This window comes from Myotis yumanensis, unplaced genomic scaffold (genome assembly GCF_028538775.1).
Source record: "Myotis yumanensis isolate MYYU_CA2020_CCGP unplaced genomic scaffold, mMyoYum1.0.hap1 SCAF_13, whole genome shotgun sequence".
NCBI classification, from domain to species: Eukaryota; Metazoa; Chordata; class Mammalia; order Chiroptera; family Vespertilionidae; genus Myotis; species Myotis yumanensis.
This window is the reverse complement of record NW_027223764.1, coordinates 31,005,804-31,032,611: the sequence shown is the minus strand read 5'-3', so window position 1 is coordinate 31,032,611 and position 26,808 is coordinate 31,005,804.

The window sequence follows — 26,808 nt, the reverse complement described above, 5'->3', positions numbered from 1 at the left end:
TCTAACCAGCTCAGGACATGCCAATGTTCTAGGCTCTATAACTGTAGAACTAAATGCTTTAAAAAATATATATTTTATTGATTTTTTACAGAGAGGAAGGGAGAGGGATAGAGAGTTAGAAACATCAATGAGAGAGAAACATTGATCAGCTACCTCCTGCACACCTCCTACTGGGGATGTGCCCGCAACCAAGGTACATGCCCTTGGCCAGAATCGAACCTGGGACCTTTCAGTCCACAGACCGACCCTCCATCCATTGAGCCAAACCGGTTAGGTCCTAAATGCTTTTTTCAATTAAACTACCAGTCTATAGTAAATTGTTAAAGATGCCCAAACTGACTAGAACACCTGATATTTTCAATTTTAATCTGGTTGAGGAAAACCTAAATTTCTCTAGTTTTGGGTGAGAATCAAACACTGGAAATAAAACCTTCAAATATGATTTGAATAGCTCACTGTAGTAAATAATAAAATAACACTGTAACTTATAATGCTTTGAGTTTTTGGCTTCTTTTGAGTTAATTTATTTTGCTTTGACTTTTCCATAATTGTTCCAAATTTATATTAGTAGTTCCCTATTAATTGTTTTTGAAGATCCTAAGTTCCAAAACATTGCTGTGTATGTTTCTAGATGCAGACAATTGAAGAGAAAATATCTTTAAACTCCTGTTTTCGTCCACTAGACAACAGAACTAGAACAGTAATAACTTCGACTTTTATGTTTTACACATCATGTTACACTCTAAACAGTGATTGATTTTTTGACAGCCCGCTTTGTGCTTCAAACTCATGCAAAACTACTTTGATTTTTATCTCTTGGATGAGTGACTTGTCAAAACTGGTTAGATTTGAAAGAGTGCAACAGCTGAAAGAAAGGAAACCGTTCAGAATAGAAGACACAAATAAAATTTGTATCATTTATTTAAGAAAACAATAATGGGGGAAAATAATGTCATCCTTCGGAAGGACTTTGGTCCAAAGCAAATTAGAATTTCTATAACTTCCAAAGTCATGGTATTTCATTTAGATTTTTTAATGGAAATGGTGGCCTGTCTTATATAAACAACCACATTTCTGCACACCCTAGATTCCATATAATTATTTTCTCATTAAGAATGAATGAGCTCCTTGGTTCCCTTATTCTGACAGTACATTGCTCAGGTCAGTAAATTTTAAGATTATAGTTAAACACATTGATCTCAGTTGTTTGCAAAAAATATCAGGAGACTAGAAGACAGAACACTCAGGTGGAAGATGGTGAACTTGACTTTTTTTTCAATTGTCCAAAGAATAATCCATAAAGATTATAGAATTGCATATTTTCTCATTCCTCTAGAGGTGCATATTTCATAATCCTGAAGTGGGATTTAGAATATGCAATTTTAGTCAATATATCAAGAGTGTGGTGAACACATTTTTGAGAAACATTTGTCCAGTGAGGAATGAGCATAGTTTTCTTCTGTTTACTATTTTTAGAGGTCCATGCATGTTAATATGCAAGCTTATTTTTGTTAAAGCTGAAGAAACTCGATCAAGAAAAATATATCAAGAATGAGCTTAAGCCCTAACCGGTTTGGCTCAGTAGATAGAGCATTGGCCTGGGGACTGAAGGGTCCCAGGTTCAATTCCGGTCAAGGGCATGTACCTTGGTTGCGGGCACATCCCCACTAGGGGGTGTGCAGAAGGCAGCTGATTGATGTTTCCCTCTCATCGATGTTTCTAATTCTCTATCCCTCTCCCTTCCTCTCTGTAAAAAATAAAATATATTTTAAAAAGAAGAAAAAAAAAGAATGAGTTTAAGTGAAAGGGATTCATGGCAAGCGAGAAAAGAGAATAACTCCAGTGGGAGGTATAGAAAGCACATGGATCAGGGAATAGAAGGTAGTGTTTCACTTCATGGAGTAGTGTCTCTGATATTCTGGAGTACATTACATTTTGGTCCATAGCAGTGTGGTTCAAAAGTCTCTGACAGCTGTTATTGGGGTGGTGGTGGGGGGGCTGGATTTGGGAGTTTGAGAAAAAAAGAGAGAAATAATTCATAGACACAGATTCCCAAATTCATAGACAACTATTTCCAATAGTTGTATTTGGATGGAGAGGTGGAGGAGCATAGAGGGATAAATGGTGATGGAAGGAGACTTGAGTTGGGGAGAAAACACACAACATATTGTACAGATGATCTGTTGTGAAATTGGGCACCTGAAACTTGTATAATTTTGTTAACCAGTGTCACTCCAGTAAATTCAATAAAATGAGGGAAAAGTCTCTAAAGAGGACTAAGGATAGGCTACCAGAATCTCATTGTATATGCATTAAATTGACAATAGTGATCTTTTGCAAATAAAATAATAAATGTATTTTAAGGTCCACAGACATATTTAAGACTTCACAGGTTTTAAAGCAACATTATTTAACCTTATTTTAAAATTATTTTATTGAGTAAAATGACAGGCTAAGTGAGAAGGAGCATTAACATTTAACATGCAGAGATACAGTAAGATATGAGTGATTTCTTTTGAACATAGCGATCAATTCTGGATAGGAATTTCAAGCCCAGTGTTCAATGATTTGAATGAAAGCTGTTTTGAATTTAGAAATAAATGAGACACTCAGAACTCACTTTAGGCAGAGCTCATGTTTGAGAGAGCCTCTCAAAGCCTCAATGTTGATGGTTATTGTCAGTTAATTATCCATTTTAACATTTACTGAGTCCCAGAATTGTGCTTGTCACAGAACAAAATATGGTTTTAAAAGCACCAGCTCTCACTGATTTGCAGCTTTCATTTTGGGAAAGAATGAGGGTTTCTATGAGGAGCTAAAGCTACATGAACCATCCTAGGAAAAGTAAAAAATAAAAATAAAACAATTGAACCTAACCTATTTAACAACAAATATGGTAGATAATCATTAAGTGGATGTTTTCAAAGAGTCTGGCATTGTTAGTCACATAAATTTTCTTCCTAAGTAGCAATTTGGGACCACAATTTCCCCATGGTATTTTCATCATGATTTGAATACAGCAGAGTCTCCTTTTGCTATTTACAATTCCCTGCCTGCATTTAATATTTATGCAATATTGAATTAAATAAAATCCTGAAGTTCTGTGCTTGTTCATTTGTTGTGTGTTTAGGGGAAACTGTGCAGGGTACAATAGAGTAGGAAAATACATTCTATTATTCTCATTATAAACATAGCTGCTTACTGACAGACTATCCTGGGAAATAAACTTCCCTTTTAGGCAATGTTTCCTTGTTTTCATTCACCAACTTCAGTTGTTTTATTTTCTACCATGAATGATAGTTGTTTTGAAGAAGATCTTCTATAAGCATTCTTTTATAAGCCCTGTATTCCATTTCCACTAGAAAAATACATGTGAAAGGTTGTTCATACTTACCCAACCCAGTTCCAAATGATTTTTTCCCTTATTCTCTTCATTATTAGCTTTTAACTCCTTACCTCACTCACCATATGCAATGTTTTTGTCCCTTATGGCATCCTACCAGGCCTTAAATACTCAGAATGTGGATACTTTCCTACTTTATATATGACAATAGTCCCTATCTTGTTCCTGCCCCAAAGACTGACCTACAGCTTTGCCTAATCATTGCTTTACAAAGGATCTTTTCAATGTACGGGACAATATATATGAATCTAGACTCTTCCTCCCCACGTCTGAAAATTCATCATTAATTCTCCACAACCAAGTCTTTTTTCTTCTAGAATTATTTCCCCTAAACTTCCCAATTAAAAAAAAAAAGAAAAAGAAAGCAAAATCTCAGAATTGTCAAGTCCCTCATGGTTAACAGTACTTTTTAGAGTTTATAAGTTTTGATTAGTAATAAAATAGTCCTGGGTTCTAATCTCAGTTCTGCCTTTTGTAGCTATGTAGCCTGAAAAAAACAACAAAAGAAACCCAACTTTTCTCAACCTCAGTTATATAATAATTATGCTGAATTAATAGGATTAAATTCAATATTTGTACAGAACACATAGTACAATGCCTAACATAGTTATTCCTATTAGTTACCTTGGTACATTGTAAAGACCTGGTACATTGTAAATACCAACAGGTGGTATTGTAGGAACTATCTCCCATCATTCTGTAACTGAGGAAATCTATGACCCTGAGCAAAAAGAAAGCAATATTCAGTCTCTTGTTCACCTTGTTACTCCTTAATAGTAGTCATTTGGGCTTATTTTTTACTATGCATTTTATATATGTTATCCACAATGTGAAAGCTTTTTACGTTTGTCTTTCATATTGAATAGTATATATTAAAAATATTTTAATTGAATATTTTAATGTACAAATCACCTTTATGTTCTTAAGAGTTGGCATTTGAACTTTTCACTGCTCATAAGGAACCCAGAAAAGTCATCCTATATTTATGTATTTTTTAATTTTTGAGAAATATTCTGGGAGAAAAACCCCTCAAAACATTTCAAAAGATAAAAAGATGGAATTATTAAAACATTTTAGTTGTATGTTTTCATTTGTTTTATTATTATTTTATTTATTTGTGTCTCTGTGTCTTTTTGCATAGATAATTAAGCTTATGATGAACAGACTACGTTAGAGGCCCTATTTCTCACTTGTGTCTCCTGGATTAGAATGCCCTGTGTGTAAGGTTTGGGCAAACATAATTCATTTAGAGAGAATGAGCCTGGCCAAGTGCCCAGCAAAACCATCTCAATCAAACATCTGCACTTGAGGCAGCATGCATGTTTATACGGCAAATGATGTGTTGCTCTGATATAACTTAATTAGGCAATTTATAGAAGGCAAAGGGACCTGTGTCTTATTACTATCAGGTGGATATTTTAATTTATAGAAATAGAGAAAACATTTGGCATTGCTTCACACGTAAGTGCAATTGAAACTTGTCAGTCTGCTAAATCGGTTTTTGATGTTTTCTTGCAGAGCCATCTTTTTTACTGTTGTTTGCAAAAGATAATTTAAATAGAAATAAACCAAAGCAGAATAACTGACCTCTGTATTTATACTAACCAAATCCATTTCATTTTTATAAATGCTTAGTTCTTAGTTAAGTGTGTTTAATTACTTTCTAATTTGTAATATCGATACACTATGACTTGTTCCATTAACTCGTGAATTAACTGCATTGAAACTCTAAGAAAAAAGTATTTACCATGTTGTTCAGGCAGTGTAGAAGGAGGCATTACTAAAAAAACTTACAAGGGAATTTATTGCTGGGTTTGTGAAGAAGAATAGCATAAGTCACTTGCATAAACATCTAAGAATTGGGATTATCCTTTTTACTCTCTCAGACATCTGTAGGTATAACTGCTGTGGATATATTAAAAAGTGAGAGCTACGTGTCATATCTGGCCTGCGCCTGTCTGCATACTAAGCACTTGTTCCAAGCCTGAGAGTCTACAACAAGGAAATGGTGATATTTTGTTATAGCAAGGATCCTGTGACTTCTTGGGGATGTCAGGATAACTTAAAATAAACAAGTAGAAGTCAAGGTAACTTGATTGTTAGTGTTCCTAAAATGAAATTTTATAGGAAAGAGCCATATGACAACTTGGGTATATATCAGTTAAGTCCAGTGTGACCCCTTCTCTTAGTTCGGACTGCTATAACAAATAACCCTAGACCGGGTGGTTTATGTATCAAACGTTTGTTTTACAAGTTCTGGAGGCTTAAAAGTCTGAGATCAGAGTATAGGCATGATTGGGTTCTTGGTGGTTTGTAGTCCCTCTTTTCTGGTTTGCAGAAGACTGTCATTGTATCCTCTCACGATGGGGAGAGAGAGAGGAGGGAGAACACAAGATCACTTGTCTTTTTCACAAGGTCACTAACCTTATTCACGAGGGCTTCACCCTCATGACTAAATACCTCCCAATGGCCTCCCTTCTTAATACCATCACATATGGATTTCAACATATAAATTTGGGAAGTACACAAGCATTTAGTCCTTAATACAGACTGATCACAAAAATCTCTTCTACCCTGTGCCCAGCAAAAGGAGATGGCCAACTCTCTTAGATGCCTACATTCTCTAAATGATGAACAATTATGTCACACATTTCCTCACCGTGGGGGGATTTCTGCAGCTAATATTATCTCACCTTGGATGGCCTCATTGCACTTAAGCTTTACAGATAAGGAGACTCTGATTCCCTGCAACGACTACAAAAGTCTATGTTCACGGTGGAATTGAGTGATCTCTTATTCAAAGTGTTGTCATGCCATAAAGCTAAATTATTATACCTTTTTGTTTTAATTTAAAAGAGGAGTTCAGATTTCCGGTTTAACATTGCATATATTATCAATGGGATCATAAATAGTTTATATAAATTTTAATTATGTTCCATTGCTGTTGAAGTTCCAAACTATTAATAATATTTTAAATATATGTAGAGCACATTTAATCTGCAAAGGTCTTTCTACTTTTATGGTTTGAAATAAGCATTTTACAGAAAAGAATTAAGGCATGATTGATCTTCTTATATCCAAACTAGTTCTCCTTAGGATTGTCTAATAGCGATGGCTCATGTTTGATGTTTAGGTAGGCTGTTATATTTCCGAATATAGGTAATTAAATACTACCCAATTTTAGAATGATCTTTTTGAGTTAAGGAGGAATCATAGCACTGAACAAAAATAATAATCTATTGATATTTATTCAAATAGGTGAGAAATCTTGGCCAACTGGATTAACCTCTTTAAAATGTTTTCCAAACTTGTGAAATGAAAAACTCAAAGGTCTGAAGTTCTAGAACTTCCTGTGTTTTTTGCAAATAAAAGTTAACTGGAAAACAAAATTATAGAGCTGCACCAATACATTGCATTATATAACTACTTTCACCATTAAAAGCCTATTTACAGAATTTAGGACCTAACAGTTAGTGTGTTAAACTTCCTAAGGTAAAAAACAAACAGTTAACAGAAATATTTTAATTGCTATATTCTGGATGTGTTCAGGTAATGCACATAAGTTTATATTTTCTAAACACAATGCAGTTTTTTGTTTGATATTAATTATATGAAATATTTGCATATTTGATGTATTACATTTGAGCTTCAATTTTCATATTATGAAAACTTGTGAAATGTGATCCAGATATGTGTGTGTATATTATATATATATGAATTTAAATAAAATTATATTATTTTATTATACCAAATTAGTTTTGCACAAATTATTAGATCATTTAATTAATTTTATGAGAAGCTTATGATATAATTTATCACAGTCACATCATACACTTAAACCAATAGTAATGTGTAAGCCTTGACAATTATATAAATAGAATGTTCTTAATGTTGATTTACAGTGGTAGCTAACATTTCAGTCAAACCTATGGTTTCTATTCAGATAAAAGTTAAATGTATTCAATAGAAAAAAGTTACCCGTTGATTATGCAGTATTTTTTCAAAATATGGAGTTAATATTGCTTTCTAAATATAAAATGGCAACTTAATCGTGGAAGAATTTGATTTCTTTTTGTGATATTTCTTTTGATTAGGAATATGGATATTTCTATTAATGTTTAATAAGACACAAATTGCTCAATACTTGAAAATTAGTATTTCTCATTAAAAGTACGCTTTCTATTGCTCACCTCATTAACTTAGCAATTAGGAATTAAGCTACTTCTATTATAATAGTGAAGCATGTAGGTGGATGGATTGTCAGAGAGATGTCGTGTTCTACTCAGTTTACTCTCAATTGTATGCCAAGGAATATTTCGATAATCGTTCTAATGTTTCTTCCAATTTATATGAATTGAGTAATTTTAAGAGACTTTTCTAGAACAATCAAAGGAAGAAAGTGCCTATTTAATTAGTGGTACTAATGGCTACCATTTCAGAGCATCTGCTAGAAATTTCATTTTAAGTCCTTATTGTTAAACTCCACAACAATAGTGTGTGCTGTTAATATTATAACAACCTTAACAATCTTTTAAATTAGAAGAGAGAGAGAGAGAGAGAGAAAATCCAAGCTAAAAAAAGAAGAAAATAGAGAAGGTGGAACTGAGCTCTGCTGGACTCCCAGGAACATTTTCTTTTTATTACCCTTGGTTGCCAGAAATTTTAGAAAGGAAAAAAATTAAACAACAACACAGAAAACTATTCTTCAGATTTTAAACCTACCTCTAGTCAAAAGGAAAAATGAGATTGGTTTTGCATCATGACATTAAAATATTTAATAATAAAGTTTGAGTTTACTGAAATACTGAATCATAGAGAGTCTCTAAACAGAATAAGATTTTTACTGCTCATTATGGTTCCTATGTGAACCTGAAGAATGGCCAATATGATCAAGGCCTTGGACCTACTAGGATGAGAATGCTTCTTACAGTATAATGCAAAGTTGTTAATTTAGGGTTTTAAAAATTAGATGCTACCGGTAGAAGATGGCTTGTTGTGTCCCAATCTCTTTGGGAGTTTCCCAGGTATAATCTGAGTCGTCCCCCATACCTGGAGGGCAGGGAAAGACTGATGAAAAAGCCAGACCTTTACAGACTGGTAGGTTTCAGATTTAATAAGCAAGGATACTTACTCATGAGGCGTGTCTTGGGCAACCATAAAATGAATAGTTTCCTGCACCCACCCATCAGAATCTCAAAAGTTTATATAGAGGCCTTAACTGGATTCATTCACATACACAGAGGTCCTTAATGGGTCTAAGCACGGACTAAGTCCAGCTGGTCTCTTCATCACCTTATTATCTCAAGGATGTGTCCTTGGGCAGCTTCTAGCATTGGGAAGGCAACTGGAGCACGCATTCCAAGCATGGGAAGGGAGTGGGGAGCCTTCACTTGCCTGGGTCCATCTTAGGGCCTAACTGGCAATTATGACTTCTTTATGATCTTCCCAAACAGGAAAAGTAATCAAATACAAGAGTCATGAAGAGGCAAACCATTGCTTTGCAAAGTGCAAAGTTAGCTTGGCAAATACTTCTATTCTGCCTAACGTTGTCAAATCAAAGGGTTAATTTATCAGGGTGACTTATGAAGATAGAACAAGATATGAGGCAAAGAGACACTAAAAGGAAGACCTGGGACTTGATTGAGTGTAACTGACAACATACATAGCTGTGTTTTGTAATGATCTTAACATCTTTTCTGAAAGCATGGGGCCTGGACCTTGTGATTGTACATACCAGGGATATCATTACAGGATTTAAATTTATTTGTGTAAATTTTGGCAAAACTATAGAATCTTAGTTAACTTCCACATACCCAGTGAATTGCAGGATATAGTCATGAAGTGAGTATATGGTAGCTTGTTAAAACCCACACTTTCTACTGACTCTGCTTCTATACTAGTGTATCTAGAAATGGGGTAAGGGGAGCACCCAGGAGGTATGAAATCATTGAATGTTCTCTTAGAGAATGCCAAACATAGCCTATTTTCAATAACACACACACACACACACACACACACACACACACGTAATTATCTTATATAAAATATCAGAAAATAGTCGCAGCTGGTTTGGCTCAGTGGATAGAGAATCAGCCTGTGGACTGGAGGGTCCCAGGTTCAATTCTGGTTAAGGACACATGCCTGGGTTGCAGGCTCAGGCTTGCAGGAGGCAGCCGATTAATGATTCTCATCATTGATGTTTCTATCTCTCTTTCCCTCTCCCTTCTTCTCTGAAAGCAATAAAAATATATTTAAAATCCCAGAAAATAACCTTCTACAAAAATAAATCTTTCCAAATTATTTTTTATGTATTTTCCGTAACAACTTTTCACTTTTCAAAAATGCTAATCAACAAATAATTTTTCTAAAAACTTCAATTTTTAATGTTATAAAGTTTTAGGAATTTATTTAAATATTAGATGATAAAATTATTCCCAGTAATATGTGAGGCCTATGTTAAAAAAAAAATAGTAAGGTCTGCCTGATTAAATTTCACATATCTCATTCAGTAAAACACAAACTATAATGTTGATGTAGTTATTACATTATGAATAGCATTACATCTACCTTACTCTAAACTGTTCCGAGTTATCTATATAATAAAAGCCTAAGCGACCATTACAGCGGAATGACCAGAGCAACCAGTCGCTATGATGCACACTGACCACCAGGTGGCAGACACTCAATGTAGGAACTACTTCCTGGTGGTCAGTGCGTTCCCACAGGGGTAACACTGCTCAGCAGGAAGCTGAGCTCATGGCTGGTGAGTGCATTGGTGGAGGCGGGAGCCGCTTCCGCCTCTGCGGCAGCACTAAGGAGCAGCGAGCCAAGTGGTAAGGAGCAGTGAGCAGGAGGGCAGTAAGGAGCGAGGGGTCCCAGACTGCGAGAGGGTGCAGGCCGGGCTGAGGACCACTCCCCCCCCACAGTGGATGAATTTTGTGCACTGGGCCTCTAGTATAATTATAATTATGACAAACTTGACAAGCCAATCCTCAGATAACTTCACAAAAACCTCTATATGGTTCAAGCACTTGAAATATAATCATTCTTCCTATTAGTATTTTAGGAATTATTTTCTTTCTATATGTGTCCTCTAAGAAAAATATTGTGTAAAATAAGTAACTTGAGAATTTAATAATAAATTAATGTCATCGTGCAATTTAAGATTAATTTTCCTTGTGAAGACAATACACATATAATTGTATCTTTTTCACTTGTCAAAATTTTCATTATCTTTTCCTGAACTATTTCGATAGCCTCAACTTTTATACCCTACCACTTTATTTTTGATCCATCCAAGAGAATGAAAACAAATGTGATCATGCCATTTTAATGTTTAAATGTGTGCAGTTAATTTCTCTTTCTTAAAGGACATTGTTCACTCCTAGCAACCAGCACCAATTTCTTCTTCCCAATTTTATTTTAGATAGATTAAATAGAATTCAAATTTTGTTTTAGAGAATCATCTTCATTTTGGGCAGACTTGAAAGATAAATAAGCAATAGTGTATCCTTAAAAGGTTAGTTTAGTAAGCTTAGCTAATTAACTTCACTCAAAACAACTCTTAGACCCTAGCTGATTTGCTCAGTGGATAGAGCATACATGGATTGAAGGATCCAAGTTTGATTCTGGAAGGGCACGCATGTACCTAGGTTGCAGGCTCAATTCCAGGCCCTGATCAGGCATATGCTGGAGGCAACCAATGTGTCTCTCTCACATCAGTGTTTCTCTCTCTGTGTCTCTCCCCCTCCCTTCTATTCTCTCTAAAAATCAGTGGAAAAATATACTGGAGCAGCGGTTCTCAACCTGTGGGTTGCGACCATTGGAAAACACATATAGCATATCAGATATTTACATTATGATTCATAACAGTAGCAAAATTACAGTTATGAAGTAGCAACAAAAATAATTTTATGGTTGGAGGTCACTACAACATGAAGAACTGTATTAAAGGGTCGCAGCATTAGGAAGGTTGAGAACCACTGTGATGATTAACAAAAACTCACACACAAAACAAGTAAACAAACAAACATAAAACAACTCTTAGGACTTTGAATAACGAGCTAAATAGAACAAAGATTTTTTAAACTTCAAGTTCATTTTTTTCCAGTATCTGTACTCTAGTAAGCCTTTTTAAAATGTTTGAATTGATTTCACACAGGAGGGGAGAGGCAAAGATAGAAACATCAATGATGAGAGAGAATCATTGATCAGCTGACTCCTGCAATTTCCTTACTATGTATCAAGCCTGCAACCCTAGTATGTTCCCCAATCTGGAACCCAACCACAACCCCCCTGGTTCATAGGTCAGTGCTCAACCACTGAGTCACACTAATTGGGCCCTAATAAGATTTTTTACAATATCTGAGACCTAAATTCTGTTAACTATATTGTTATTCTTCTACTCTGATCAAGTTCTTTAGGTTTCTTATCAATTATAGGACCTTACCAATATTTTTTCAATAAATTAATCTTCTGGTTGAGTTATCCAGATTCAATTTTATAGCTCGCCATCAATAAACACTATTTAAAACACTATCACTTATGGGATAAAATTCAAGTTCCTTACATGAACAAAATTATTATCTGGATATATTATCTGGATATATATATATATATGTGTGTGTGTGTGTGTGTGTGTGTGTGTGTATAATCGCCAATATTGAAATATTTCTAATTCAGGTGAATTACCCACTAGTGTTAATAAAAGGTAATGATCTCTTTATTCTCTAAAATGTCTGATTGGCTTTTCCAGGCATGACTGTAATTAGCCTTTCCAGTTTCAGCTTCTGACACTTCATAATTTTTGTTGAATTACATGCCAAAAGCACTGTTTACTCTTGTAAGTTTTCATAATATTTCCAATTTCAGTCCCTCTTCCTACTGCATCTACCAACTGCCAACAATGTCTCTTTTTTAAAAAATTGATTTCAGAGACAAAGGGAGAGAGAGAGAGATAGAAACATCTATGATGAGAGAAAATAATTGATTGGCTGCCTCTTGCACACCCACACTGGGGATCAAGCTAGCAAGCCAGGCATGTGCCCTGACCTGGAATCGAACCTCGACCTCCTGGCTCATAGGACATGCTTAACCACTGAGCCATGCTGGCTGGGCCCAACTGCCAACAATCTTAAAAGACATTTTATTTTTCTGTAAAGATTTAGCTGAGACATGACATCATGCATCATGCTGAGGCACTCTCCTGTTTTCCAAGAGAATTCACTCTCACCTGCCTTTCCATAGGTACCAGGCATCTCTGCCCTTTGTCTGTTTTTATTACTCTTTCCATAGCCAACACTCCATGAAAGCTCTTCTTATATTTTCCTTAAACTCAATAAATTTTCTTACATAGTATGAATGCTCAATACATTTTTGATAACATTTAATCATGGATAAGTATGATATATGATTTAATATATAATCATACATATTTTATTAAAAATAAGAAATTAAATAGTAATGTATTTGTTTTCTTCAAGTCATAAATATTGTTCCATGTGTTCACAAATGATTTTTGTTCAATTTGCATTTACTAAATATATATTATTTATATTATTACATTCACCCAGCATATATTATTTAAATAAGCTTAAATCATTTTATAAATCACTAACAGTGCTTTAAATAAAAGTATTATAAACTACCCTAAGTGGTGAGATGTGTTTAAAACTGTATGTGTATAGATGTATATGCTAAATATAATTTTGTATAGGATATGCAGTAACCAGAGTATATTACAGTTAATTAGAAATTAACAAAAATATGTTTTTTCCATTCCAAATACATCACAATTTTAAACTGTACTCCTCTGGAAAATTAATTTACTTCAAATAGAAAAGATAATATTCTATTACCACCATAAACCATGAAGACTAAGAAAGGCTCCTAATAGCTACCTGGGCTCAAAAGCAAAAAAGCAAAGCAACAACAAAGCAGAGCCTAGCGGCCTGTGCAAGGGCAGCTCATGCAAATTCTATGTCAGGGAGAAGTCTCAGTGCTACACTGCCCCTGTGCTGCTAAGCTGCCTGCCTGCTTGCCTGTCTGCCACCACTGTTTTTCTGCCAACTGAGCCAGCCCTTATAAAGGAGTTCCTGAAATTCTAGTTCAACCAATAGGACTGATACTTTCCACATCCAATTAGAGCTATGCTTCTCTGACCAGTCAAAGTGTCTCTATTCTGACCAATCAGGGACTAGTGGTGAGGACTTCTGTCTGTATAAACCAGTTCCCCACTAGATCATAGCACACTTTCCACCAGAGCGAACCCTGTGTTTTCCCAGCTAGAGCTGAACCACTGAAGATGTTGGGTTGCCTAGGGAAGGAGGGGCCTGGGCCCAGGAGCAGAGCAGCCTTAGGGCCCTGCTGTTTTCACAGCAGTGGAGCTGGCTGCCCTGTAGCCCTATGGAGTTGTTCCACAGCAATGCTATCTTCACAGCCATGCTGTGTTGCTGTCAAGCTGTTTTCACTAAATAAAGTTTTCTACTTCACCACACCCCCCTCCCCCCCCCCCCCCCCGCCGCCAGCCCCCTAAGTTGGAGATTCCAGTTGGTGCCAATGACCATCAATTGACACTACATTGTTCATATGTAGCAACATTAAATAAATGTTATATTACTGACATTTCTTTAGTTCTGTGTTATAGGCATTGACACTATCTTAGAAGCTATTTCCATAGATTACTGCACTTGTCCCTCACTGTAGTCTGTGGAATGCCTCTACATAGAACAGTTCTTTAATAGAGTGGAGTTGAACAGGTTACTAATATAGTTCACATTTTTAAAATTATAGCACTCAATTCTGAGAAATAAGAGCTCCCACGTGCGCACAGCGAGAAACTGGTCAAGATTGGATCAAAACCCAGATCTGCTAAAACTCTTAATCACTTGCTCTTTTATTCAGCTCGCTATTATTCCAAAGGAAATTGCCCTTTTACATGTAAGAGTACAATTTTCTAAAGAGTCTGCAAACACATTTTGGTGTATGATTGGTTTCATTATATAATATTTGAAAGAAAACTAAAGCGAAATAAAATGTTGGCATGTTGGCTTATTTTTCCATATTTGCCTCATCACTGACTTAACACTTTAGATATAAGTATACTATGGATCATAAATTCATAAAGGAAAATATTTTCTCCAAATGCCTATGTTAATTGTCTTTTGCTAAGTAACATTAATGGCAATAAGGAAATGCTGTCAACACAGTGTGTGACTTAAATCAATTACAGAGTTATAAAAGTTAAAGGTGTACATATGGAGTGAGTGTATACTTAATATTTTTTTTTCTCTTCATATACTTAATTTTAAATATGTCTCCCCCTTAATGTGATTAGTAGAGATTACTTGTGAAGCCTAGTTAAGGCTTTTTTCACAACAGATTACAAGCCTATCGCCTATATAATAAAAGCATAATATGCAAATCGACCAAATGGCAGAACAACCAACAGAACCACCGACAGAACAACCTGTCACTATGACACGCACTGACCACCAGGGGGCAGACGCTCAATGCAGGAACTTCCCCTAGCCCGCAAGCCCTGACCGGCAGCGGCAGGGGGCCAGGCCAGCCAAGGCGGGCATCCGCTGGTCGCCCTGCAGATCAGCCCTGATCGCCGGCCGGGCCTAGGGCCCCTTCCCGTGAATGAATTTCATGCACCGGGCCTCTAGTATTTTAGTAAAGTTTTAAATACTGTATTATTTTACTTCAGGTAGTACCTACCATTTATATTTTTCAGTTTGGAAAAATTTTTCTAGCCATAATTTTTCTCAGATGATACTTCAGATTTGACTATCTTTTGCCCTGCAGTCACATGCCTACCTCATATGATAAATTTTAAATATGCTGGGGGAATTCTCTATTATGTAGATTTTATAGAAAATTTAAGGGACTTTTAATTTTATAGATTTTACCTCAACTCTAGAGGGAATGAAAGAGCTGATAAACTGGAGGGAAAATATGATATTTTTGAACTTTGGGCTTTTCTTTTGTTGTGAATTATTTTTACCCACGTTTAGAACTTCATAGTGTGGTCAAAACGTAATGCTCCCAAGACTTTCTAATCTTTAAATATTACAAGAAATATGGTCAATATTGTGCAGTGGGTAAATGATAAGTACTATTCTTTTGCAAATTTTGAAATTGTGACATATAATTTAAATGAGGCATTAGATCACAGGGCATTAAATTCATGTTAATGAAATTCACTAATTTTAAGATTTGATTTGCCATAATTTTTAAAATATCAAATAAAAGAGATGATTGGGATACCATCTGATGTTTCAAAAGCATAACAGGTAGGATGAACTGCCTTTGCAGGACCCCTCCCTAGTATGAAATTTCACTAGTATGAAAACATGGACTTGAAATATCAGGTTGATGTATATACACATTTGCTTATATCCTGGTAGATAACTGCACAGAGACACTCACATTTAACACTCAATTACAAAATAATTGCTATCTTCTTGAGGGGGAGGAATGTTTTGCTGTAGCTATTCTTTTTTTTTTTTAAGTAGTACGTGTACATAGTTTTAAACATCAAATTGTCCTCTTAAAGCTTAGAATAAAACCAGCAACAGGATACCACATTGAACTCTTAGTCTGGTGCTCAATATAAAATATTCCTTCTGTTTTTTACTGCCACCCTTCTAGATAATATTTTTATACAGGCATTTCTAATTTTTAAAAATAACACAGGATGTACGAACTTTTTTAGTAGGATGCTAATAAGGCTTGAAACATAGGCAGACACACATAATAAATGCCGTATTGATTTTATATTCTATTGTGTGATGCGTACAACATTACACATGATATGTACAATTTGTTGCCCCCCCCAACACTTAATGTTTTCAAAGTTCATGTCCTCATGACTTTTCATAGGTTGTGAAAAATTGGAATGAATAGAGCGCATTAAGCATTTCATTAGTCCCTGTATGTGTTGCCTTAGCTGTATGCGACTTTGATTGATTTCACTAAATAAATCTGTACATTTTGCATACTCTAGAATAAGTAGTGGGGGGGGGGGGGGAGATGTGACTGTCAAATCTGCAGAAAATGTCAAATATAATATGCTGTGTTTTAAGTCTGCATGTATAAAGTGAAGATTGCTTTTTATTTTTTTTTAGATAGCTCCTCCTTATTCCTTGCCTTCTCCCATCCTTTTGAATATAACAATTTAATATGTCCTATTGGTGGTTAGTATTTTCAGTATTGTTCATAACTGACTAAAGTAGTGCCCTATGATTCCATTTCCTGTCATACCCAGGAGAAGTTTTGTTCTACTAATGAAAACTGGCTCCTTTTTACAATTTTCTTAGGTTTTAATAGTCCTTTCATGACTTAAACCTCATATTTTTTATTAAAATTCTGTAACATTCCTTCTGGTACCTTCCATTCTTCTGGCTGACTGTTCTCTAAGGCTGCTGATGAGAAGTTATCCTGGGAATTCTTTAATTATTATTTTAGAATCTTTATGCCTCTTTCTGGTATTGGGTTATCTCTTTCCTATAGCCTGTGTCTTGCTCTTAATTGATTTATGTGCTCATTTTGGTGGAGTAGATCCCCTCAAATCGTTTCCCGAAAAAGAATAATTGGTAACGTATTTCCTGATCCTTTGAGTGTGTACAAATTTATTTTATTTATAGTTTAGCTAGACATGTAAGTCTACTGGTTCCAGAATTTTAAAAAAATTATCTATTTTCTTCTGCTTTCCTGTGTTTTTATTGAAACGTCTGACACCATTGTGACTCCTGACATGTTTTACCTATCTGTATTTTTTAGAATCTGTCTGTGTTTCCCCCTCCCCCCCGCCAACCCAAATTTCACAATGTGGTTGTTTTTGTTTTGTGTACTTGTTATTTTTCATTTATTTTAGTCAATATTTTTAATATGAAAATTCAGGTCTTTTCCCTATTTCCCTCTTCCATTTCCTGTTCATGTAACTTGTATTAGTGGGATGGTGGGCTTCCTGGTGTGATCCTCCATTGTCTCATTATTTTTTTTTTAGTTACTTACTAGAGGCCTGATGCATGAATTTGAGCAAGGGGCTCAGCCCTTGCAGCCACAGTGGCTTGCCTCGGCCCTCGCAGCTCCGCCTTCATCTGGAAGGTTGTTTGGTTAATGAGCATATTATGCTTTAACTATTATAGATTTATGTCTTTTTGTTTTACTTTTGGGAATATTTCTATCTCTATATTCCAAAATTTCAAATTTTGTTGTTGTTATCAATTATTGTTATTAATTACTAGAAGCCTGGTGCACACATTCGTGCACCAGTGGGGTCCCTCAGCCTGGCCTGTGGTATCGGCCCGAAACCTGCTCTCCAACATCCCCTGAGGGGTCCTGGATTGCAATAGGATGCAGAAGATTGGCCATCCAGGGAGGGACTGCAGGAGAACTCCACGGCGTGTCTGGCCCTTCTCGCTCAATTCCAATTGGCCAGACCCCAGCAGTAAGCTAACCTACCAGTGAGAGCATCTGCCCCCTGGTGGTCAGTGCACATTATAGCGGATGGTTGAGTGGCCTTAGCATATCATTAGCATATTCCGCTTAGATTGGTTGAATGGACAAATGGACAGTTAGCATATTAGGCTTTTATTATATAGGATTATTATTAATGGTGTTATTTTATTATAAAGACCCCCACCTTATTCTCTAAACATATCTCTATTCTTAAAGTATCTTGTTTTGTTTAATTATCCTATTAACATCTATCTGAAGAAAATTATTATAGAATTTAAAATATTTGGTTTCCTAGCTTCTTCACTATTTCCTTTGAGCTCAATCTTCTGTTTACTTGATTGGCCTTATATTCTAGATGTTTTCCTCAAATCTCTAAAATGTATTGGCTCTCAGTTCATATTTAAGTGTGAGATACTGAAAAGCTGATTAGAAACTCTTTGTGTTTGTTCAAACCTTACTAACTGACGAGCATCAGCATTAGTTTAGCTGATGAGGAATTCCCTATTTCATTGAGGGGACTTACAAATCTTCATATTTGTAGTTTGTTTTATTTGTTTTGTTTTTGTTTTGATTTTTTTTGTTGTTGTCTGGTATGATGGTCACATTTCCAAAAAAAAAGATAACTCCTCTAATCTTTGATCTTAGAGATAGAATTCTAACTCAGCATTTGGAAGCCAATGAGGAAAGGAATTTGAGAGTTATTACCCTTTAGTGTGCTTTTAATCAATAAATAGGGTAACTCAGTCTTATTATCCACTGAGCCTAGAGAATCTTTGTTTCAACATTGCAGAGTAATCTTTCTGCATTTTCCTACTTAGTTGGGCTGTAAGGAGAATTCCCTGAGTGGGAAATCAGAGAGGAAATCTGTGCATCTAAGGGCTTCTTATGCTTCATACTGACAGTCAATTAATACTCCTGCTTTCATCCCTCCCTCTTTTCCTGTCACACACACACACACACACACACACACACACCCCTCTTCAAAGGCATCTGGGATCTGTGTTTGTGAAGAACATTTTAAGGGATTTTGCAGTACAAATTTGTGGGGTTTTTTGGCATCCCACACAACAGCCAGATTTTTTTTTTCTGCTAAGCTATTACTACTTAGCCATCTACTTCTGATAATACAAAACTAAGTTGACATCTCTCATCTGTTCTAGTTCTACCTTCCTCTAAAGGGAATTTTGATTTAATTTATTTACTGCAATGTTAAGGGAGGATTAGGAAGAAGTAAATTTAAAAACAAAATGCAGAAGTATTCTTTGATGTTTCAAGTTATATCAGTAATTAATTCAGGAAATGATTAAGGAAATTTTCTTTGTTCTTAATTCACTTATCAGTTAGGGCCTTAGATGCTCATCATTCATTTATCCGTTATGTACCTTTCCCCCCCCATGTACTCTTCCCTGGGCGCAGTGCTACCTGCACGTCATAAAACTGAGCATTACAAAAGCCATCTTGTGAACTTACATTCTAATAAAAGATACAAACACAAAGTAACATGATTGTTTTATTTAAGAATAAGTGTTTGCCAAAACCGGTTTGGCTCAGTGGATAGAGCGTCGGCCTTCAGACTGAAGGGTCCCAGGTTCGATTCCGGTCAAGGGCATGTACCTTGGTTGCAGGCACATCCCCAGTGGGGGGTGTGCAGGAGGCAGCTGATTGATGTTTCTCTCTCATCGATATTTCTAACTCTCTAGCCCTCTCCCTTCCTCTCTGTAAAAAAATCAATAAAATATATTTTTAAAAAAAGAGTAAGTGTTAAGAAGAAAACTAAATATGCTAATGTGATAGTAACGAAGGGGTGGCTTTAGGGGTATATCACTGGAAAGGCCTTTCTGATATTCCTGATGAGGGTGGGGTCATGATAAGGTCCAAACCATAAAATGGGGGATGGGGGGGGGAGTAAACAAACAACAAGGGCATCCAGAAATGAGAATGGCCAAGCCACTTCAGAGAAAAGTAATGAAGTGGTGGTAGAATGTAATACAAGTTGAGGTGTGAGTTGAAGAAAGGGAGCCATATCATATACTAGTAAGCTCTACAGACCACAGTATGAAGTTTAGAGTTTATTCCACATTGAAGGGGAGGATTGAGCTAGTGAATGATAGCCATTCATATAGCCATTATTGGATCAGCTGTACTGTATATGAGGCAATGCTCTAAGTACCAGTAAGAGAGCCTACACCTCAAGAGGCATTGCATGTCTCTGCTGTGCTCATCATTTATCTGCTGTTCACTCTCAGGTCAGCTCAGGTTAGCTGGACCTGAACAGCCTCAGAAGAAATGGCTGGTCTCTGCTCCATCTAAGGAACAGGGTAGCCTGTGTTTATTCACTTGGTGACTGAACAGATTCTAAGAGAGCAAGAAGAAGTACATAGGACTATATACTTGTATACATACATGTATGCATATTTTTAATGTTAAACATTTACCAGCACATCACTACTTAGGTAACTCTTTCAGGCATCACCCAACACTAAAGACAGCCACATTCTAAATTCTATCATCATAGATGAATGTTGCCTGTTCTTGGAATTAATAATATACTGTGTGTAAATGTGTGTGTGTGTGTGTGTGTGTGTGTGTGTGAGGGAGGGGGGTCTATCTGTCTGTCTATGTCTGTGTCTGATTTATTTTACTCAACATTTAAAAACCCATCTATATTGTAGTGAGTATTTGGTATTTGTGTCTTTCCAATGATGAAAAGTATATTGTATGAATATTTCTCATGCTGATGGCATTTGGATGGTTTCCAGTTTTTAGCTATTATGAATGAGGTTGCTGCTATGAACATTTTGTACATACTAGATGGAATTTTTTATAATTGATAAGTTCTAAATTATACCTAGAAAAGTAAAAGCCAGTAAAGATTATAGTAAAATAAATGGAAGATGCTCACCTATTGAGATATAAAGGTGTTCACCTAACTAAAAAACAATGACAAAAAGTCAAACATATATATATAAACACTAGAGGCCCAGCACTTGATATTGCGCGTCCCCGCCCACCTGTGTGCGCCCCGCCCACATGCCCACCGCCCCGCCATACTCTCAGCCGTGCTTGCAGCCACACCTGCCTCGCCATGCCCGCCTTGCCATGCCCACCTCGTCAAGCCCACACACCCGTTGGCTGCCAGCCTTGCTGTGATTGGAGCCTGTGGGTCATGGGGGAGGGCCTGAGAGGTGCCCATGCACCTCATGGTGACAGGGGGGTTTGGTCGTTTTGGTCGTGATGCCTCTTGGCCTTTTATTATGATGTTATATATATGTTTATATATATTTATATACATTAGAGGTGCATGAAATTTGTGCACTTGGAGTGGGGTCCCTCAGCCTGGCCTGCACCCTCCCCTGCAGGGAGCAGGCCTATGCTGGCTGTAGGACATCCTTACCACTGCCGTGGAGGTGGGAGAGGTTCCTGCCACTGCCTCTGTGCTCACCAGCTGTGAGCCTGGCTTCTGGCTGAGCAGCACTCCCCCTGTGGGGCAGCTCCTGTATTGAGCACCTGCCCCCTGGTGGTCAGTGCATATCATAGCGACCAGTCATTCTGCAGTTCAGTTGATTTGCATATAAGCCCTTTATTATATAGGAGATATATATATATGTATTCAAATACATAATCCTGTAGATAATGGTAGGACAACTGGCAATTTTTAAAATAAGAGGATAAAGTTAGATCCCTATCCCATGTAATGCAAGTAAATTCCATAAACCAAAAATGTTCTTTTAAACATTTTTTTATTCATTTCAGAGAGGAAGAGAGAGGGAGAGAGAGAGAGAGAAACATCAATGATGAGAGAGAATCGTTGATCGGCTGCGTCCTCCTCTCCCTCTTCTGGGGATCGACCTGCAACCCGGGCATGTGCCCTTGACCGGAATCGAACCCGGGACCCTTCATTCCGCGGGCCGACGCTTTATCCACTGAGCCAAACCAGCTAGGGCTCAAAAATGTTTTTAAAAACAGAGAGAGAAAGAGAGAAAAAGTCTTACATATTAGATTTAACAGAAAATATATAATGATATTGTTGTTATTTCTTTTGATTTATTAGACCAAGGGAAGTTTGTTGGAATAACTCTGCTATAGGAGACTGATACGGTGTACATATTTGGTATCATTGCTATAATTCATCAGTAGGTAGTCAGTATTTTTGAGACAGAAACTTCACAAAGCATAGGACTTTCAGTTTTAAGTAGCAAGGAAAAGAGAGAAAGAGTAGTAAACTATGATTTCATTTCTGACGCATAATGTAGCAGGATAATGAACTGGCAGCACTCATGTTCTATCATAGTGTGTAGTCCTCCACAGAAAGTGAAGAGTTTAAAATGGAACATCGATTGAGGACTCGGAATAGATGCCTTGTCATCACAAATCTAAAATTCCATGTAAATCACCCACCTGTGTGTGTGTGTGTGTGTGTGTGTGTGTGATAACAGGTTTTCTGGGCCCAACATCATGAAAGACTTTTGGAAAGTCATTCTGAAGAATTACTTCTCAGCCCCTTGTTTTTTTCTTACTATGTAATTATGAAAATGTATATTCTGTTACCTGGAAAATGAGGCATTTGGTTATGAATGTTAGTCTTTTTAAAAAAATGTTATTATAATTTCTCAAAAATTTTTGTACATTTTTCTTAAAATTTGGTCAGTACTAATTCTACTGACCTTCATCAAATTTTAAAATAAAATATATGTGATTTAAATTTATATATATATATGATATTTATCTTATTTAAGTTTCAGATATTTTGAAATATTAATCTAAAGTTTTACCACAAGAAATATTCTGAGACTACCGATGTACAATGCACATAAGAGAAAGCAATATAATGTACTTTAGATACACATACCCAATATTAAAATAAATGTAGCTATCATTAATATTGTAATACTTTAATGCTGTAATGAACTATTAGCAATAGTACAGATATACAATTTCTCTTGCAACTTAGAACCATATCATGAGGGAAATAATGAAGCATTAGTAATTTTGAAACAAAAAATAAGTGCATTAAAATTTCCCTGAGCAATCCAGGATGTGTGGTCACACAGGAAACAGAGAGGAAGATATCACTCCATGTGGTTAATTATGAGAACACTGTATTTGGGAATACTGGACATAACTCATGGGTAAAATAGATCGGGCTTAGTCAGAGGTGACTTCCTCCCAAAGTGGGTTTTGATCCAAGCTTCACTTTTTTCTACCAGAGTGGGAAGCAATCATAGGGATTAAAAAACCAAATTCACATGGTGGATTATAAGGAAATGTGGCTGGCTGGAATCTCACTCTCTTGAATGATATTAAACTTGTGAGATATAAATGAAGGGAAAATCAACAAAATGTAGATCCAGTTGTCGTTTACAGAGGGAAGATCCAAAATTGCTTACACAAAAAGTGGAGGGAATCCCATAATTGAAAATTGCAATGACGAAACAGGATTGCTATGCAGGCAGAAATGCGAATCAAATGAGATCACAAAGATGCATCTCTCGGTTCTCTCTCTTTTGAGTTAGTTCTGTTTTCAGGAACTCAGCAAGATGCCTATATTCATCTTGCTTAGATGCTCTGAGCTAATGAGCCTAAGAACATGCATTTGAGCCATTTGGGGGCCGATTAGCTTTAATATATTTTATCATTACAGACTGTTCCTAAATGCTAGACAGAAATCTATAGCATATGTGTTGATTACCCAGAGAAACAACAAAAATAAATTTGTATATATTGAATTAAATTAATTTTTAATATCCCCTAAAAGATGTCTCAAGTGTAAGTTCTTTTGAGGGTAGCCAGAAGCAGTGCCATTGCATGGTAAAACAGTGACATACCAGGAATTTAGGAGTGATGAGGCCTCCTCTTAGAATAAAGATAAAAATTTAAGATTCTGCACATGTAATTTCAGGCTCCCTCTCCAGCTGTCACAATCCTCTCCCCATCCTCTTTCCCCATTCCTACATTCTCTACTGACTTGTTTCTGTTCCTTGAATGCAGCAAAGCCTTTGTCTATGTGATTTCATCATCACTGAACACTTTTCAGTGACCTCTTTCTTTTTATTCTGTGGGATCACAGAATGCTTTATTAAACAGCTGAAATTTGAAGTGAGATACAAACAAATAATAAGTCTTCTGTAATTTCACAGAATTGATGAAGTCCTGGTCTTCTGCATTTATCTGTTACTATTTCTTATCCCTATAACAGTTATTACCAGTTGTAATTTCAGATTTATTTTATTATTTGATTTTGTTTACCCAACTAGATTGTTTACTCCCTCACATGAGAGTGTGTGGTGTTTTTTTTTTTGTTTTTTTTTTTTTGCTTCTTTGAATCTAAACTACCTAAAATAGTACATAATACAAAGTAGGTAGTTGATAAATATTGTTAAATAACTAAATAATAGACTGTAAAATTTATTTTGCCAGGCTTTTTAATGCACATACTACATATTTGGGAACATAATTTAGAACAGACATTCTGATACTCTGGAATTGGGAATCATCTGGAAAATCTTAGGGAAATATGAGTAACTAGAAAGTAGAGGCAGATTACTGAAGTTACTGACTTAAAAGTATGTGGGAGGGGGAGAGTAATGAGAGATGGAAATTATGTTGTGCTATCCTATAAATAAAAGCCTAATATGCAAATTGTCCCCTTGGGGAGTTCTAACGGGAGACTGGGAGTTAGACCACTCACTATGATGTGCACTGAACACCAGGGGACAGGGTGGAACATGGCGGGCGTTGGCAACATGCTGCAACCTTTTGCTGGCTATCTGGGGGTAGGGGTGACAGGGACAGAGGTGTGGTGAGAATGCGGGGTGTCTGCCAAACTCACTCTCACTCACCCTGCTACCCTCCCCCGGGATGCCAGGGCTCGCACACCACGGAAGCCCCCATGCTCAGGTGCTGGGCACCTGTGAGGAGCCTGCCCTGTACTCATGTGGCATCTTCCCGGTGAGCTGGGCCACAGCCGCCAGGACCGCAGGGACCAGTTGGGCTCCTCGTAGGTTCATGCAGGAGCCGGTCTGCAAGGCCGGCTGGGAGAGAGCGTGCTGCCCTCTCGACTTCTGTGCAGCGCCACTGGGCAGCCCAGAGGCCCATGCTGTGCTCTGGCCCGCAGTGTCCAGACACATTCACTGCATCTCCACACGGGGACTCGGGCTCCGTAACTCAGGTGGAGGGTCGTGCACGGGGGTCCAGGGGCCCAGGTGCTGCCCAAGGCCCAGAGATCAGCTGGGACCTGCCCTTCAACGCCAGACGCTCACGCCTCAATCGCTGGCCAGGCATCGGGACTGCACCTGTGCACGAATTTTATGAACCGGGCCTCTAGTGAGAGAATAAGAATTGAGTGGGAAGGGTTTGCATGTGAAAATGACACTTTTTGAGACCTTCTCTTTGAAGATAACACTGTGGTAGCCAAAGAATAATAAAGGATGAAGGAAGACTTTCCTTTTTTAAGCAGAAGAAATTTTGCAAATATTTTCAACATGTGCTTATTTAAATGTCCAGTAAATGTTCTTCCATTTATATTTACGAACAGTTCTGCATAGCTGATCTCATCCCTTTGAAAGAGGGAGCCCACTTGATGTTTCTCATTTTTGGGGAGTCACCCTGAGGAAATAGAACTCAGGTCAATCAGGGAGGCTGATGCTGATGCCTGGGTGGGATGTGGTTAGACCGGCTCTATGAGGGCTGGGAAAATGTTAACAGAATCTGTGAGAAGTATTGTTAGGTAGGGTGGCACAGATAGGAGGAACAGAAGGCAAACAAGTAGGAGAGAGCCCTTTTGTGTCTTTCAGTCTTGCCATCTCTCTACACCCACTCAGGATATATAGATGGAGGCTATTGAGCAAAAATGTGATTTCTGGATTTCCAGCTCCAGCATCACACACACACAAAAAGGTATAATCGTGTTTGCAGCAGAAAGGCAATAGCTTAGTTACCCATTCACACTCTATTAGCCTTAGGCCTGTAATATAAAAATAGTGTTTATGTTTTATTTTATTTTCTAGTGATATCTAGTGACTTTCATTGAGATAAATGATGAGTTTGTGTCTGTACTCAGCAGGAAAAAGTGTTGTAAAAACCAGCAACATGTGCCATGGGTGCCGGAAAGGAGCAAAGCATGTCCTTCATTTGCTGGCCCTACTCTAGCAGCCACAAATCCTGGGGAAAGTACGTCCCTGTGGCTGACTCTTTGCTCATGCTGTGCGGGGGGGGGGGCGGGGGGGGGGGTAAGGATGGCTACAGGTACCTCCAGGTATCAGTAGTTCCCAGTAGCTACTTCAGCAGTGACAGTGCTCCTGGCAATGATGGTTTCCGGAAACTGTGTCAATGTGTACCTTTCATCTCTTCAGATCTTCTCTGTCCTAGAATCAGAAGATGGCTCAGTTGTACTCAGCATTATCTCTAGGAAGGAACTCACTTCACATTGTTGGTTGAAATTTTTAGTGACACCTGCAACACCATAAAACATTTCAAGGAAATTAAAAAGAACAGTTGATCTCAGAATGTTCTGTCACTAGACACAAAACTCATTGAAGAGGCAGCAGAGGAAAAAACTAACCTTGTATTATGCCAAGTAGAGACACTGAAGAACACGCAAACAAATCTATCAAAATGATCTTTGCAGCCCTAGCCGGTTTGGCTCAGTGGATAGAGCGTCGACCTGTGGACTGAAGGGTCCCAGGTTCGATTCCGGCCAAGGGCACATGCCTGAGTTGTGGGCTCGATCCCCAGTAGGGGGCGTGCAGGAGGCAGCCAATCAATGATTCTCTCTTATCATTGATGTTTCTATCTCTCTCTCCCTCTTCCTTCCTCTCTGAAATCAATAAAGAATATATATATATTTTAAAAAAATATCTTTGCATACATAAAGAAAAAGCATTTGGAAAAGTTGGAAAGTCATAATCTAAGAAGAAAGATCTTTCAAATGAATATATTTA